General features: G+C 38.3%; 1 protein-coding gene and 1 long non-coding RNA gene across 7 annotated transcripts in view; one reads left to right on the top strand and one right to left on the bottom strand.

Moving 5' to 3' along the window:
• Window positions 1-17,228, top strand: part of GLIS3 (GLIS family zinc finger 3) — a 540,750-nt gene that overhangs the window by 177,212 nt on the left and 346,310 nt on the right. The window contains exon 1 of one of the 6 annotated variants that reach the window (XM_070480427.1): window positions 16,444-16,601. The exons of the other annotated variants lie outside the window; for them this stretch is intronic. The gene's annotated coding sequence lies outside the window, so the exon portion shown is untranslated. Of the gene's footprint in view, window positions 1-16,443; window positions 16,602-17,228 lie in introns of those variants that run through there. 6 annotated transcript variants of the gene reach the window in all.
• Window positions 2,507-16,479, bottom strand: LOC110125809 (uncharacterized). Its single transcript, XR_002310184.2, has 2 exons — window positions 16,204-16,479; window positions 2,507-2,696 (listed from the first exon to the last, which is right to left on the bottom strand). It is a non-coding gene; the product is annotated as an uncharacterized lncRNA (long non-coding RNA).

Raw genomic sequence — 17,228 nt, 5'->3', positions numbered from 1 at the left:
GAACTCTTTTATCTCTATCTAGTTTTGGTGAATACTGTACTTATATGTGTATTGTCATGTTCATCCCTGCAGAATTGAATTGTAATAAATACCCTTTCCATGATGGAAAGTCATAGCATTTCTGGAGTGAAGGTCTGGTATGCTAAATATGACTTACAGGTGATATTAATAAAAGGGCATTCACCATGTACAGGGGTGGTGATAAATCTTATCCTTAGATAAAAGCTTGCTCACTTTTACATGACTTCATTTGTGTGATCTATATGTACTATGAACACAGTTCTAGGTATATGATTCCTTAAAAGTTATTAATTGATCAATTCATTTTCTATTTTACTGTGTTCCTTGCCTGACTCTGTATGTGATCCCCAGTTATGAGATTCATGATTTTTACTTAGTATTTATAGTGGAAGTCTTTCGAAAGTTCCTGCTTACATGAATTTAGGTAGTTACTAGTAAAACACACACCCTGAGCATACAGATGTTGGACAGAACATGGGTATTTTTCTGAAAACTTTGCAGAGTGTGGAAAGGAGTTCTACTATATGTTTTAGTCCCAAATGAGACTTTCCTACATTGGGGTTAGAGCATTGTGTTGACTGCATCTAGTACTTGATCTTGGGCATGTTGTATTGGGTATGTGCTTGGAGAACAAGATGTGCATGCCCTTAGGTGATTATCTCAAAGACTTTAATACACTGCACGTGTCATATTGCATTAGAGGTTTTTTATCAGGCTGGGAGGGTGCGCTAACCCCGGGTCTCATACCTTGGTGGCATCCTCACATGTGGTGTTGCAAAACTGATCTGTGGACTAGCCCAGTTTCCCTCATCCTAGCCAGACCAACTTGCTTGGTCTTCCTGGCAGTCCTGCTGCCACCCATCTGTTCAAAAGAGTGGCCCTCATATCATTTCATTGCTGATTCATATCTTTACTACTTGTTAAGATTCCATTTGAAACTCATCATTCTCTCTCTCCCTGTATATGAAGATACTGTTAGATTAGCATTCTGTGACTATTCACCAATTGCTGATTATACACCTATGGTTTATTTTATATTTTATTTTGATATAATTTCAGACTTAGAAAAGTTACAAGAATAGTATAAAGACTTTCCTTATATTCTTTACTCAGATTTCTCAAATGTTTTTACTACATTTTTTTTTCTATACCATTTAGAGTAAGTTGCAGACAGGGTGTCCCTTTGTTCCTAAATTCTTTAATGTGTGCTTCCTAAAAACAAGAAAATTCTTTTACATAACTGCATTACAATTATCAAAATCAGGAAATTAATATTGATCCATACTGTTATCTAGTATATAGACCTCAGTGATTTTGCCAATTATCCCAGTGTCCTTTATAGCAAAAGAAAATCCTGGATCACACATGAGTGACAACTGTGAGATTAGCACCCAGATCTTTTAGCTCATTCTCCCATGTTCTTTTTGTTTCTCTACACCAAAACAACATTTCTGAGACCACCATGGAGTTATCTGAAAGCCTTGGTAAACTTTTTAGGGCTTTCAAAGCTGTTTAGTAACTTCCAGAATCTGGGGCTACTAATGATGTTATTTTTATTTTTAAGTCAGTGAATGCAAAGTAGAAATCTTGATGTTATTCTCTATGCTTTCCTTGTGTATGCCAAGCTGTAGAGGTCTCATTTATGAGACTGAGACAAAGAGAGCTACTGGTAGACAATGTTTGACAGCAGCAGAACCTTGGCCAACGATTAACTGGGGTTGGAGATGCCAAGAATAAGAACAATTAGCTCCTTCCTCCTTCCTCATTGAAAAAGGTGCTGATGATCTTTGATCCCATAGGAAAAAATATCAGAATACTGTAAGCTTGTTTAAATAACTCATCATTTATAAATTAAATAACATATGTCTTCCTACAGTGCTACCGTGATTTTCATCTTCTAAATTCTAAATAAATAAATCTAGTAAATCTGGGTCATATAAACCAGTTAGAGAATCTGTGTTAAAAAGAATGATTTTTCAGTGATTGGACAGGCTCAGCTTGTAAAGAATCCACCTGCAATGCGGGAGACCTGGGTTCAATCCCTGGGTTGGGTAGATGCCCTGAAGAAGGGAAAGGCTACCTACTTCAGTATTCTGGCCTGGAGAATACCATGGACTGTGTAGTCCATGGGGTCACAAAGAGTTGGACACGACTGAGTGGCTTTACTTCACTAAGACCTAACTAGGAACCAAGGCTTATATCTTATTTCCGTAGAATTTCTTGCTTAATGTATCAGAGGGCGTCCCAACACAGTAAAGGAGAATAAGCACAGAAGAAAATTTGACACTGTTCAAAGGTTTGGAGGACAGTTTGATGCTCATAAAATCAGAAAATGATACATAAATCTTTCCTAAAGTACAAATGTTGGTTTATTTCTCAAAATGTTTCTATTACTTAATACTCTGAGCATCAGGATCCTTTGTTCAGTACATAATGTGCAGGATAATTGGGTAGACATGAGCTAAAGATCCTTTAAACAACTCGCTTTTATCACAATTCAGTTTTATTCCTCTATTCAGACATGATGACAGTCATTTAGTGACTTTGTTGTGGGAACATTTCTTTGCATATAATGTACAGAACTGTTCAGATGTAGTCTGTTTTGAATCATTATCCATTTCTTTGGGTTTTCTTGGATGAATAGAGTCCAGTTAACAGCTTCAACTAAAAAATATCTGAAAGGAATGACACACACACACACACATATATAATTAGAAAAAAAACCCTTCAGTTTTGGATATGCTTTAGCAAGTCATTTACAACAGTGATCTGGTCTGATGCTTTGGCAAGGAGAGAGAGAGAGAGAAAGTAGAAAGACAATTAGTCTGACTTGCTTGCTGAGTTTTATTTATTTATTTATTTATTTTATGAGTTGGAGGCTAATTACTTTACATTATTGTAGTGGTTTTTGTCATACATTGACATGAATCAGCCATGGATATACATGTATTCCCCATCCCGATCCCCCCTCCCCCCTCCAACTTGCTGAGTTTTCATTTGAATCCTTTGCTAGCAAGGAGGGAGGGATAGGTTGCCTTTAACCAGGCCAGTTACGTTATCTCTACACGTTGGGAACAGCCTTTACACTGGAGCCAGGACCAGCATGCCGTTCCGGCTGCTCTGTGCTTCCTTGCCCCGGGCCCCTGGGAGCGTGTTCTCGTCAGTACCCTTAGGGATACTGACAGTGCTTGGCCATCGGAGAGGAGTAGCCAGACCAAAAATCGCATCTGGAAAAAACACTCTGAGAACAACCTAGGACTTAAAGAAGAGGATGGAAAAGCCAAATGCATGGTAAAAATCAGCCACTGCATCTGTTAGAAAATAAGTGTTTTTCTTGGGATTAGAGAAAAGTTTATGAAAAGTGGCTCATGTGGGTAAAGGAACCAAATGTACTATGGGCTCAGATAATCCCAACTTCAACTTCAGATTCCAGTGCTGCTGCTTTTACTAGCAAACATAACCATCTTGAATACATAATATCTCTGATCTTTGTGCACCAGGAATATCTTATTCATTCAGCAAACATATATTGGGCACCTACTGTGTGCAAGTACTTTATCAAGCATTGACGTTCATGGGTGAATAAGATAGTTACTCTCCTCAAGGAGCTCAGAACCTATGAGACTCAGTCATGAGGTATATGAGAATGTACAAGAGATTACTTAGCAAATTGTCTAGCATGTAGCTAGGGCTTAATGTATTTTATTTTCCTTTCCTGTTTGTCCTCTCAGCTTCCCACGAAAATGGGGAAATCCAATGATTTCCCAAGAATTTAGCAATTGTAGTCAATTATTCCTATTACCTCCCACATAAAACCTCTTATTAGGAAATGCTATAATTTGGAATTTGATGCATACCAGTTAGATGCATACCTCCATGGCTTGCATACTTCTGTGGTACTGAACTGAGTAAGCGAACGTGATCTCCTGTTCCAGCTTTGCGTCACTAACATTTGCTCTTGGGTGATTCACTTCACTTTGGGAGTTATTTGATTGAATGGTACAATGAGGATTGTGGATTAGGCATGGTCTTTGTCCTTTAGGATCCAATGTTAATGGGTTTACCTCTGATTTTCTACCTAAATCAACGTCACCTGCATTTTTGTCTTTCTTATATCCACTTTCTGGCTCTCCTCCAAAAGCTTTGTTGAAGTTACTGATGAACAGGAATGATGCTTGGTTTCAGCCTTGATTCCGTTGATTCTATCCTCTCTTTCTTCTTATCTTTGGTTTTGGGGCAGATGGAGGAGGGAAAAGAAGGGAAGGTATGGCTGTCTCTACTTCTTTAACTTCAGGTAACTTCTGGGTTTTCTGCTTCCTTTGATACCTAATGTCTTCACTAGTGTTATTGCTTTTGCTTGTAGCCACTGAATCCCTTAGGCTAACTTATAGAATATAGATTCAAATCATAAATGGTTTGAACTGGAAGAGGAATTCATTGGCTATTTTTGTAAACTGAAGTTTGGGAAGGAGAAGGAACTTTTTCTAAAAGGTGCCATTTGTCAGCAATCAGTCAGATCTTGACCTCACATCTCTAGTGCAGCTCTCTTTCACTTGCCATTGTTGTAAGAATGGTTATTTGTATGGTTTATTCTCCATATCACCTCTTAGGCAACTGAACATCATGATCCTCTTTTTTTTTGGTAAAGGTTTTCTTGAGCCCCATCTTCCTTATACTTTGTTCTCTCTTTGCCTTATGGGGTTCTGCCCTCTGTTTTCTGGGCCAAGGCTTTCTTTTCTACTCTTCAATGTATTCAGAGTAGTTCTAGAAAAGGATCTGAGATGCTCTTAGTCACCCATAACCTTCTGTATCTATTCCTATAAACATACTAATCATGGGTAATCAATTTTTTGAATGCTTAATATGAGCAAGACACTGTATCAAGTACTTTCTATTAGAACTATATGATGTGTTACTGTTTCCCCCATTTTCCAGAGGGGGAAATGGAAATATGTGGAAATTCCATATTTTATTTGGGGTTCCAAGTCCTGTAAGCAGTTGTTCCCAGATTTGAAGCCAAGTGGTTTCCCTCCAGGGTCTGTGTCTTTAAATATTATGGCTTCCCACCCTGGTCCTTCCTGCTCACACCATCCCCGACCCCAGAGACACTTTCTCTTCTCATTGCAGATTCCTTTTGGCCTGTAGCCCTAAACATTGGAGGTTCTCAGAATTCTATCCTTTTCCTGATTTTCCATTCCCTTACAATCTTCCCTGCATTGAAGACTCTATTCTAGCTCTGTTTCCTGGCTCTCCCTTCCAATTGCCTTTGTAGTTTTATCTGGATTTCTACGCAGACACCTCATACTCAACTTGTTCAAAGCTGTGTGGCATCTAAGGTGACTGGAGTGGTTGCCTGTCAGGCATCAGCCTGGAGGGGAAGATATTTTGAAAGTCTCCCAGGTTCTGCAGCAGTGAAAGTGTAGTTCCATGTCGTAATGTGTAGGTCTGGATATTAGAAAATATTGTTTGTGTTTACCTATAAAGAAATCAATTGGAAAACTTTTTTCCCTCTGTGGAAAAGAATGCAGTTTTAAAAAACGTATGATGATTTTTTTTTTTTTTTGCTTTGGACATTCAAGTAGATGTTTATATCAAAAGGAACTCTGCAGGGATGATGGAAATGGCTTCCTCACCATGTTTGAGGGCCCCTTCAGCCTTTCTTATCCTGTATCCGTGGAGCATGAAAGGCAGAATTGCTCTAGAGCCTCTCACAGTGTGGATAAGACACAGCCCGGGAAGATTTCCACAAGTTTCAGTAGCCCAGTGTGTCAAACCATAGCATGATACCATACTATGATACCTTGAAAGGGAAACCAAGAGCAAAATCAAGAATTAATCTCTCATCACTTCCCTTCCCTACTTCTAGTCTCCAGATGCTCTGCTATCTTTGGTTTGCTGCTGCTGCTGCTGCTAAGTCGCTTCAGTCATGTCCGACTCTGTGCGACCCCATAGACGGCAGCCCACCAGGCTCCGCTGTCCCTGGGATTCTCCAGGCTAGAACACTGGAGTGGGTTGCCATTTCCTTCTCCAGTGCCTGAAAGTGAAAAGTGAAAGTGAAGTTGCTCAGTCGTGTCCGACTCCTAGCGACCCCATGGACTGCAGCCTACCAGGCTCCTCCGTCCATGGGATTTTCCAGGCAAGAGCACTGGAGTAGGTGCCATTGCCTTCTCCAATCTTTGGTTTAAGTGGCACTATGTATTGCCAAGATTAAGCATCTCTTTGTTCCTTTTAAGTCTGATTTTTGTCATGCTTGGCAGTGTTCATTTAAGTTTTACTCCCTTCTTCTCCGATCCATGAATTTTTGTCCTTAAATAGCCCTCTCACCTAGTACAGTATTTTTTGCCTCCCAATATTGTTTATTCTATGCTTATAGGATGTTCTTTGCCATCTAATTTTAGATCCTACTTAATGCCCTCTAAGCAGCCTCTTCTTTGGATAAAAACCATGGTTAAGATATTGCTTTCCATAAAATAGTTTTGGTGAAGGTGAAGGCAGCTGTGGAGATGGGAGGGGGGGCCCAGGAACTAATGAAGTCTGATCCTTTCAAAGTTGACTTAATCCTCCCTCTTATCCCAGCCATCTTTGTGCTACTCTTTGGAGGGTGGATGGACCTCTTTAACAAGAAGGAATGAGATTTTGCATTGTTCAACTTTGTCACAACAACAAAAGCCCTGGAAAATTCCAATTAATTAGCAAGCTGTGGGCTAATGAAAGACTAAAACTGAAGAGAAATGCTATAAGCATGCACATGTGAGGACAATGCTGGCTCCAAATATTTGGGGCTTTTTGTATAATTTTCCCAGGGTTTGCCTTCCTGAGACCCAAAGAGATAAGATGAGAGACAAAGAGCAAGCATTTGTCAGAGTCAAGTTGTAATAACACTGTTGGCTTTTAAGGACATTAAATGACCCACCGTCATCTGAAGAAGAAAGTTAAATGTGAACTCACACAATCAGGGAAATTAAAACCAGAATACAGACTCTTTGCCCATTTCATGTTTAGAGAAAAGCATGGCAACTGGCCTGGCATAAAGTAAATTACAAAATAAGGTTGAAGTTAATTATTGTGAAGGATCAGGAAATCACTGTATTATTGTATCCTTGAATGAGGGAGTACTTCCAAACAGTGTAGACTCTGAGGTTCTATTCCCAGTTTGGTCACTAGTTGTTCCCAGTGACCAAGTCATTCAACTATCATTTCTATTCTTCAGTGTGTTCGTCTATAAAATGAAATTGTTGTATTAGATGATAGCTGAGGTGTTTTCCGGTTGTAATATTTTGAAGATTAAGAAAATGATGTGTTCTAGGAACAGAGTAAATGAATGATCATTTTTAAAGTATGTGTGTGTGTGTGTGTGGGTGTGCGTGCGTACTCACATACACACATTCAGACATAAAGAATAAGGTATCAGCTTTGGATTCAGGTAAATTTATGTGACTCTCCTTTATGACTTGGGGATGATTGCTTAATTTCTGTGAACTTCAGTTTCTTTTCTTCTGTTGGAGGTGGTGATAGAGTGATGCCCAGGCATTGATGGTATTTCTCCTATTTGTCCTCGTGTATTACTAGATAGCCTGAGGATTGACTACAAGTTGCTCCATTTAGGGACCTGGTTCCAGAGAAGTTCATTTGGCCAAAAGAGTCATTTTTCCTGAGTTGGTGGCTGGGTAGGTGTTTTTACATGATGAACCTGTTGGTGATTGACCTCATGGGTGAAAATAATTTAGACCTAGAATCACCAGGCTGTTGACAGTTTTCCTGTTAGACTCTTTTTTGTGTGAATTTTGTCACTTTCCTTTCCCTCTTCTTCCATGGGCAGTTATTTCATCTGCAAATATTCTTCAGATAGCAGTGTTCTTCAGGCTCCTTGAAAGGATGTCGCTTGGCAGTCATACTGAGTTGTATAGTGCCCCCTCAAATTCATGCCTACCCGGAATCTCAGAATGTGCTGACTTCATTTGGAAATAGGGTTTTTTTTTTTTTTTCTTTTTTTTTTTTATTAGTTGGAGGCTAATTACTTTACATCATTACAGTAGTTTTTGTTATACATTGAAATGAATTAGCCATGGATTTACATGTATTCCCCATCCCAGTCCCCCCTCCCACCTCCCTCTCCACCCGATCCCTCTGGGTCTTCCCAGTGCACTAGGCCCGAGCACTTGTCTCATGTACCCAACCTGGGCTGGTTATCTGTTTCACCCTAGATAATATACATGTTTCAATGCTGTTCTCTTGAAACATCCCACCCTCACCTTCTCCCAGAGTCCACAAGTCTGTTCTATACATCTGAGTCTCTTTTTCTGTTTTGCATATAGGGTTATCGTTACCATCTTTCTAAAGTCCATATATATGTGTTAGTATACTGTAATGGTCTTTATCTTAAGGTTTTGTAGTTGTAATCAAGTTAAAAGATGATTTCATGCTGGAGCAGGGTGGGGCCTAACCCAATAACTGGATCTTAATGTAAAAATGGAGATTTGGACATGGATCCCAAGATGAGAATGCCACATGAAAACAGAAGGCATGCAGGAAGAACACCACGTGATGACAGAAGTAGAGACTGGAGTGGTGTGTCTCCAAAGCAAGGAGTTGTCAAGGGTTGATTATTGGCAACTGTCAGAAGCTAAGAAGAGGAAAGATCTTCCACTAGAACCTTCAGAGAGAGCATGACCCCACACCACTTTGATTTAGGACTTTTAGTTTCCAGAGCTTTGAGAGAATAAATTTCTGTAATTTAAAGCCACTCAGTTTGTGGTACGTTTGTCATGGTAGCCCTTAAAAACTATTGCAGCAAGGAGGGAACCTGTTAATACTAATAATCAAGGCTGGATGAGAGGAAGAGAGACAAATAGACGCTGACTAAGAGGGGAGAAAAAATACAATGCATGCACAAAGGGGTGATTTGGATGCTGTTCATTGTCATCATGGCTCTTCTGTCCAGGCTAAGTAAAGCTCTTTTACTCTTATTGTCCCAGCTCAGAACAGGTGTTGTGGAAATGACAAATCACTTGACAAAATTTGGATTTTTAGTAGGTTAACGTATTTTAAAATTTGACTTTCATAAAATCAGTGTACTATAAACTACAATGATTACTAATGAAATTCTGAATGTTGGTCACTCAATGAATAGTAAGAGAAGTGCTATTACATGGTTTGTCAGTTGATTTGAATATTTTTTTGAACTCACTGACATGCTTTCAGAGGTTGAAAATGATTAGCATTTCTGAAACACTAACTTGGCTGTAGAATAGATTGGAAAGTACAGAATTCCTTAGGATCAAATTATCAGTTGTAATTTGGGAATCTTAAACTTGTAATGAGAAAAATAAATCTTGTTACTTAAGAGGCAAAGACTTTGCAGAGAAGAGCATGGTAATAAGACAAAACTCAAATAGACTGGGGCTGTGTGGACTCAGTTTGTTTCTGAAAAGCTCGGAATGAAGACAGCTCGTGAATTCTGTCATCAGGCAGCGAGGCCGGTATCACATGCCACTTTACTTTGTTTTTAATCTTCAAGTTATGCCAGACCTGCTTCTGTGTGAGAGATGTTCTTTCTGACAAAATACGGCATTTTCCTGGCATCAGGCCCCTTTGGAGTTTTTACTGGTGTGCATAAATTCTGTAAGTTTGCATTTCCCACACATATCCAATGTGGTAACACTTGGCTTTCTGCATTTGTGGTGGTCTCAAAGCTTGTCAATGCCAACCTGATTATTTCCTTGTCACTACTGGGGCTTACTCTGAAGAAATGAAACCAGGTGTTCATTCATCCGTTATTAAAAAATGATCTCCCATCTACGATGCCTCATATGAGAAAGAAACCAAGGGAGCAAAGTAAACCTATTTTGAAAGGACTAAAAATGTTTCGTAGAGTAGAAATGAAAGTATTTCTAGTAAGCTGTCTCCTTTTCCTCTTTTTCTTCCTCCATCCTGATAATAGAGTCCACTGGAAAGGTTCATTTATATTATTTCATGTGCAGAGTGATGATAATGATGATGATGATAACAGTGATGACATTAATATTAATGTTAATTCTTGGTTGTTCATTATTGGCTGAATTTAAGTACTAAATATCAATAAATAAACAAATCTCAGGACATGAGTCTGAGCTTTTCTAAGCTACTTATTGAAACCTTATTGGTTTGCCTTTTAACTCCTGGTTTTCCTCTCCTGAACATATGTCATTCTTGGTCACAAGAACCATCAGTGATTTCCAAGCACAAATTCATCATCATTGATGGAAAAGTGACTAAAAGAACCTTCTCCAGTATTATGTTATCTTTGCATAGATAGATCATGATCATCCATGTTGAAAGTTGGGGCTGCAAGAAGGCAAATTATACAAAGCAAGAGAAAAAATTCCTCAGTATTTCACATATGACCTTGAGAAATGGTTCATTTACTTTATTAATTCAACACACATTTGTTGGTCATATGTCATATATGAGACTAAGGACTAGAGCTACCAACTCATGTGAGACACAGGCCTTGTTTTCTAGGAGCTATATAGTCTTAAGTCAAAAGATTAGGTCATCTCCATCTTTGTCTGGTACTGTGCTCCCCTTTGGCTGAGTACATTTCAGTCAGCCTAATTTTCTTTTCCTTTCTCTGGCATGCTAAGCTGGATCAGCCTTTAGGTCTTTGTACTTGGCAGCTTCCTCTGCTTAGGACTGTACCCATGTTGTTGCATGGCTAGTTTCACCATTTGTGTCTCAGCTTATGAGCCATCTCTTTCACTCAGTCCAAAGTAACACCCTCCCACCTCTGCTCATGCTTCTCAAGCCCATCTATTTGTTTTGTTTTCATGGCACTTACCCTTGTTTGAAATTATCTTGTTCATTTATCCATTTGTTTCATTGTGTATCTCCTCACCATGAGAATGCACACTTTATGAAAAAGCAGATCTTACTTGTCTCATTTACCATTTTGTTGAATGAGTGGATGAATGAATGAATGAATGGATAACTATAATAGATTATATTATGATCTGTAATGGAAGCATTAACAAAGAGCTATAGAAATTCATTGGAAGGACTAATGCTGAAGCTGAAACTCCAATACTTTTGGCCACCTGATTGAAAGAACCGACTCATTGGAAAAGACCCTGATGCTGGAAAGATTGAAGGTGGGAGGAGAAGGGGATGACAGAGGATGAGATGGTTGGATGGCATCACTGACGCGATGGTCATGAGTTTAAGTGGGCTCCGGGAGTTGGTGATGGACAGGGAAGCCTGGCATGCTGCAGTCCATGGGGTCACAAAGAGTTGGACATGACTGAGCGACTTAACTGAACTGAACTGATAGAAAAGTAGGGAAAAGAGTGGTAACTTTCATGTCTGAGGTTGAGAATGTCTCCACAGAGAAGATGTGTGAGCTGGACCATCTGCTTAGGTAGATGAAGCTCCTCTTTCCTCATCCAGACCCTCCTCAATTGACCCACCTGCTCCTGACAGTCAGTGAACAGCCCAGATCATTCACTGATAGAGTTGACTTAATACGTGACAGGATAAGCCCAGTAATCATGACCCTTGCCCTCTCTGGACGCGCGTATCAGGGAAGTGAAGAACACATGTTTCCTGAAAACTTCTCTTTCATGCTATGAGAAGTTGCTGAAAGCTTGTCTTTCCAATAAAGAGAGCTTGAAATTGATGTAATGGATAAAAGGAGCTTATGAAACCTAAGTAGGCATTCTTGATGAAATAAAAATAGAAACTTAAAAGAAGCATCATTTTTGGAAAGTTAAAAAAGATTTTTTTCTCCTACTGTAAGAATATATGTGTGGATGAGACATGTGTTTTAAACCATAGAATACAATTTGCATGTTTCCTCAGGATACTGCAGCCATGGCAATTCAGAGTTTTTTTGTCATTCCTGATAGACATGCTTGCAATATATACATCCATTAACAAGATTATCACTTGAAGACACAATCGTATTTTTACTGAAAAGGTTTTTTGAGGATATAATTTATTGATATTTAATGAAGCATGAAGCTTCTAAATGAACCATTAAAGCAATAGCTAAACTAATTAACTGCACATAAAGGCTCCCAGAATACATATGTGATGTGGGCTGTGTGCTTATCAATCGTGCCTGGTTACAGTGACATCCTGGATAACATGCTCCTCATATGTGCTTTGTGGAGCAACAGTAAATCCTTCTGTAATGCATGCAATAAAAGAGGAAATAACCATTTAGATTTCCTGCAAATGTGGATGGGATATTTAAGTCAAGCATTGCAGGGTTTATAGGTTATAATTTAGAAGAGTTAAGACTAGTAATAACAACATATTATTTCCACACACTTGATTTAAGCCTCTATCTGTGCTGTTTCATTGAATGATAAATTGTTCCTTGGTTCTAAAAATATGCATCTTCCTCCCTCCCCTTTCCCTTCCAAAGAAAGACCAAGGATGCTAAACTAAATAACATGAGATGAACATTTCATTGTGCAACAGGAATTCTTTTGGACTTTTTTCAACTGTATGTGAAGATATGCTCTGTTGAGAGCTCCAATTTTAAAAAGAAAGCAAAACCACTCTGACTTTGGTGGTTGTTGCAAGTTGCATCAATTTGGGAGGCAAACTATTTACCCTAACAGAGCATTCACATTGACCTTTATCACTGGCCATCTTTCTTTTTATCCAGTGGCTACCTACTCAGCCATGGACACCTATTCTCTGCCTTATTATCACAGAGTTTAGCTCTCAATGAGTAGCTTATGATTTCCTCATACACCTTTCTGAAAATGATATTATTATACTAATAAAAGAGTCTGACAAATCAAGACCCATGGTAATAGTGCATATGAATGATAGAGAGGTAGGCACTCTAATGGACATTAGAGCAACACTTCTTGAACTTGAATGTGCATTAGCATTTCAGAAAGGGCCTGTGAAAATGCCAGTGGGTTGACCCTACTGATTCAGTTGTTACAGGGTGGGTCCTAGAATCAGCATTTCTAACAAGTCCCCAGGTGATGTTGATGCTATTGGCTCAGGCACTGCACTTTGAGAACCATTGCAGTACTACATGCAGATTAAGGTAGGGAAGGACATTTCAGGAACACCTTTCAGGGAAGTCACAGTCAGGGGAGGATATAATTTGTCTCAGATACCCTCTAGACTCCTATCTGATATCCTTTTTTTTCTTAAAAAATATTCATTCTTTCTCTAAGACATCCTGGGCCCTCCTCACTAGATAAGAGTTTGAAATTTATGCATACTTCGATGTAAGTGACTCTTGGCAGCTTAAAGGGTTGTCCTTAACAAGGATATGTACATTTTAATGGGGGTGAAATGAATAAAGCTCTGAAGAAGATATTTCAGATATCCACTCTGCAAAAAAAAAAAAAAACCAAAAAACAAATGGATTGAATATTGAAAGGGTAAAATGAAAAGTTTATAGAGCAGTCACATTGAACAACTACATGAGAATCTGTGTCATGGCCAGGTCATAAGCTTGGGAAAATGATTTGATTGCAGACTAAATGGGCCATGTAATGGGTCACTGGTTCCAGGTGTAATTGTCCTTGATATCACTGGCTGCACAATCGTGTTTATTCTCCTACTTTTTTACTGGGTTTTTAGTCTTTCGGCAATAGCTTAGTAACATGTGACCTTTTCAGTTTTTCATCCATCAATACTAGTATTTTTTCTTTAAATAGCTTCCCACCCCCCCAGTATAAAAACACGTTTACTGTAGAAAAAATTTTAAATACTAAAAAATGATAAAGAACAATGTAAAATCATCTACTTGTATCAGTATTTTCCAGATACAGAGGTATCCTTTGTTAATATTTAGGAGATAAATATGTATGAATATCTTGTGATAGATAATAGTGGTAATAAATATCTAAACAAAGTTTTGTTTTCTTGCATTTTCTTTGTCTGCCTTATGCTATGAACTTTCCCCATGTATTCTTTGAAAGTACAGTGGATATTTTTTTATGTGTGTGAGAAGTATACTATATTTAAGTTTGGTTTCTTTTTTGCTAAAGCTATATTATCACAAATATCTTTTTACATGATGGCAGATTATTGGGTCTAATGACCATTTTAAATACCCTTGACTGTAACACCAAGTTGGTTCCCAGACAGGTTATATCACATTTTATACTTTCTACTTAATCTGCTAGCAGAACATTGAGAGTGTCTATTTTATGTTTTATCTGCTGGATTCTTTTTTGGTGAATTGTTTATGTCTTTTGACATTTTATTCCATAGGAATTTTTGTCTTTATTATTGATTTGTAAGGCCTCTTTACATATTAAGTCCATAATGCTTTATTATATAGAATGCTGGTAATTGCCTAATCATTCGTTTGCTTTTCATTTTGTTTATGGTACTTTCTGAGCTAAAATACTTTTGTAGTTATATCTATTTATCTTTGCCTTCTGCATCCTAAAATTAAAAAAAAATCTTAGATATAGTTTATTTTAGCTATTTTATATTTTACTTTTAATAAATATTTATTAATAATACTTAATGCTTAATTTCCCTGGAATTTATTTCAGTATGTTATGGCTGATCATATTTTCAAATGATGACTGAAGCCATCTTTCCCATTCCATGGGCTTTTCTTTAGTGTGACTTTATCAGTTCCTTTATTACCAGTTCCTTTACCAGTTCCTTTATTTACCAGTTTACTTTATTTTTTTCACCCCTTTGAATTTGGGTGAGTCCTGAGACTTCTTTGGCCAACAACATATGGATAAGTAATGCTGTGCCTGTAGTAGGCATGGATTTAAATGTGCTAAAAGTCAGCCTCCGTGCTGTGAGAAGCCCAAGCCATATGCAGAGGCCATGTTTAGATGTTTCCACCGACAGCTAGGATATGAGGGAACTGCTTTAGAAGCCTATGCAGCTCTAGTTGACATCTGATTGCAGTACATGAGAGACCCCAAGTGACTGGTGCCTTGCTGACCCAGTCAATTTAATAAATTGTTGCTTTAAAGACCTTAAGTTTTGGGGGTACTTTGTTATATAGCAATAGATAATTGGAACATATATAATGTGAATATGGAGTTAGCTTTAAATTTTTTTCCCAAGCAATGAACAGTTGTTTCACTACTATTTAATGAAGGATCTCCTTTTTCCTACTCGTTTGTAATGGCATCATATGCTAGTTGTTATATATCTGAGTTAACTGAGGTCATGATCTTTTTCTTCTGTCTGATTCTTTGTTCAGTTTAACTACTCTTCCTTCTGTATTTCAGTTTTTTACTTTCAGAACTGTATAATGTATTTATCTTCTTTTTAAAAGACTTCTTGACTGTTCAGTTCAGTTCAGTTCAATTCAGTCACTCGTCGTGTCCTACTCTTTGCGATCCCGTGAACCGCAGCACTCCAGGCCACCCTGTCCATCACCAACTCCCGGAGTCCACCCAAACCCATCTTGACAGTTAGTATGGTTTATTATTTCATATGGACTTAGGAGTCCCTTGTCAGGTAGTAAATAGAGAAGGTCCTATTAGGACTTTGCATTAAATCAACAGCTCCCCACTTGAGCGTTGTTGTCCCTTAGTATCCCTAAGGCAGTGTCTGGGTAGCATTTAGTTTGATTATCAACAGCTTGGGGGAGTGCTGCTGGCATTCAATGGTTAGAGATTAGAGATGCTGGTCTACATCCTCCAATGCACATGGTCTCCCTCCCTGCCTTAAAAAAAAGCCCAAAGAATTATTTGGCACAATAATAAGGCCCACACTGTCGTTAAGCAGGGGCTGAGAAACCCTGCACTAAGTCTATGAAATAGTTTAGAAGAATCAGCACACTTACTGTAGTTAGTTTTCTCACCTAAGAATGGGTATATAGATTTTTTTCATGTCTTCAGAACAATAAGTCATTCTTTTCCTATTACATGCTAATCTTGGGTACTTTTTAATTAAACTTCTTCCATTATGTTTTGAAATTCATAGTTGATAGTATATAAGAAATCTGTTGCTTTTGTCATGTTTATATTATGTGTTGTCACCTTCATGTATTTTCTTTTCCTATATGATGGTTTTTTAGAGGATTTTATGGTATATAGAATTTCTAATTTAATTTGGTAAAAAGGAGAGAGGGTAAAGTCAGCGTTCACCAGAAGATGTTTGAGCTGGATGGGGTTTGTGAGATCACTTAATCTCTTGCCTTCATTTAAGTGATGATAATGTGAGGCCTGGAGAAGTTAATTTACCTACCTTGCATCACATAGTAGAAGCCCAGAGTAGAAAGAAGCACATTCACAGAAAAGCCGTTGAATGAAGGTGTTGAAATTTCTTATAATTTACATAAAATATGAAAGTTGACACTTTTAAGTCTTTTGGGGTGTTACGTACAGTGGGGAATGACCTTAGAAATGTTCTCTTCCAATTCCTTTCCCTTCTACATTCTCAGGAATATCCTGGCAACCCTTCCTTGTATTGTTTCAGGGAAAAGAACTCTGCCTTACCAAGTGTTCCCAAGTCACTTCTGCTTTCTAGAAAACTCTTCCTTTGATTAAACTGTTTTCTGCCTTCTTGAGGTTCACACAACTCTAGTTGAATGATGTCGGAAGAAGCAGAGCTTTTACTGGCTACAGAAGTAGCAACTAATAAAGGTTTGAAGGGCAATGGGGAAAAAATGGTCTTACTATTTGGTTGAGTAAGTGAGACACGGGGTTGGGAGGGTTTCAAGTTCTGGTTTCCAGTTGTACAAGCGCATGTCAGCTGGGGCCTCCTGTAAATATCTGTTGAATAGAACTTAATTTTATATGATGATTTCTATTTCTACTTTTTTTTTTTGAAAGGCCTATAGATAAGAGTTTGGCCCAAGGAGGACTAAGGATCTGAACCCAAATTGCCTCTGGTTCTGTTATTTTCCAAAGGGTCTCCTTCGGTCACAGCCTCAGCCAGGGTTCCTCCTGGCTGTGGAAGGTATGAACCAGTTTAACTAGAAACAGACAGTTCTTAACGCTTCACTACCAGGCAAGGTCCCTGTGCCATGGGGACTCCCTCCAAACTCTCACTGACATAATGAAGAACTCTTTCATTATATTAGACTCCTGAAGGCAGAATTTTTCTTCAGAACAAAGACAGTAAGGCCACGATGCAAAGGAATTCCCTCAGTGCTTAACTGCTAATGGGATAGTCTTCTGCAATTATTATTATACCTGGAAATAATCTCATAGCCTCACTCATTGCTTGTAAACGTTCTTTGAGATGGGCATATTTTTAAAAATTATGAT

Source organism: Odocoileus virginianus, chromosome 18, assembly GCF_023699985.2.
Source record: "Odocoileus virginianus isolate 20LAN1187 ecotype Illinois chromosome 18, Ovbor_1.2, whole genome shotgun sequence".
Taxonomy (NCBI): Eukaryota; Metazoa; Chordata; class Mammalia; order Artiodactyla; family Cervidae; genus Odocoileus; species Odocoileus virginianus.
Note: the sequence above shows the minus strand (reverse complement) of the source record. Positions and strands in the feature narration are given on the sequence as shown.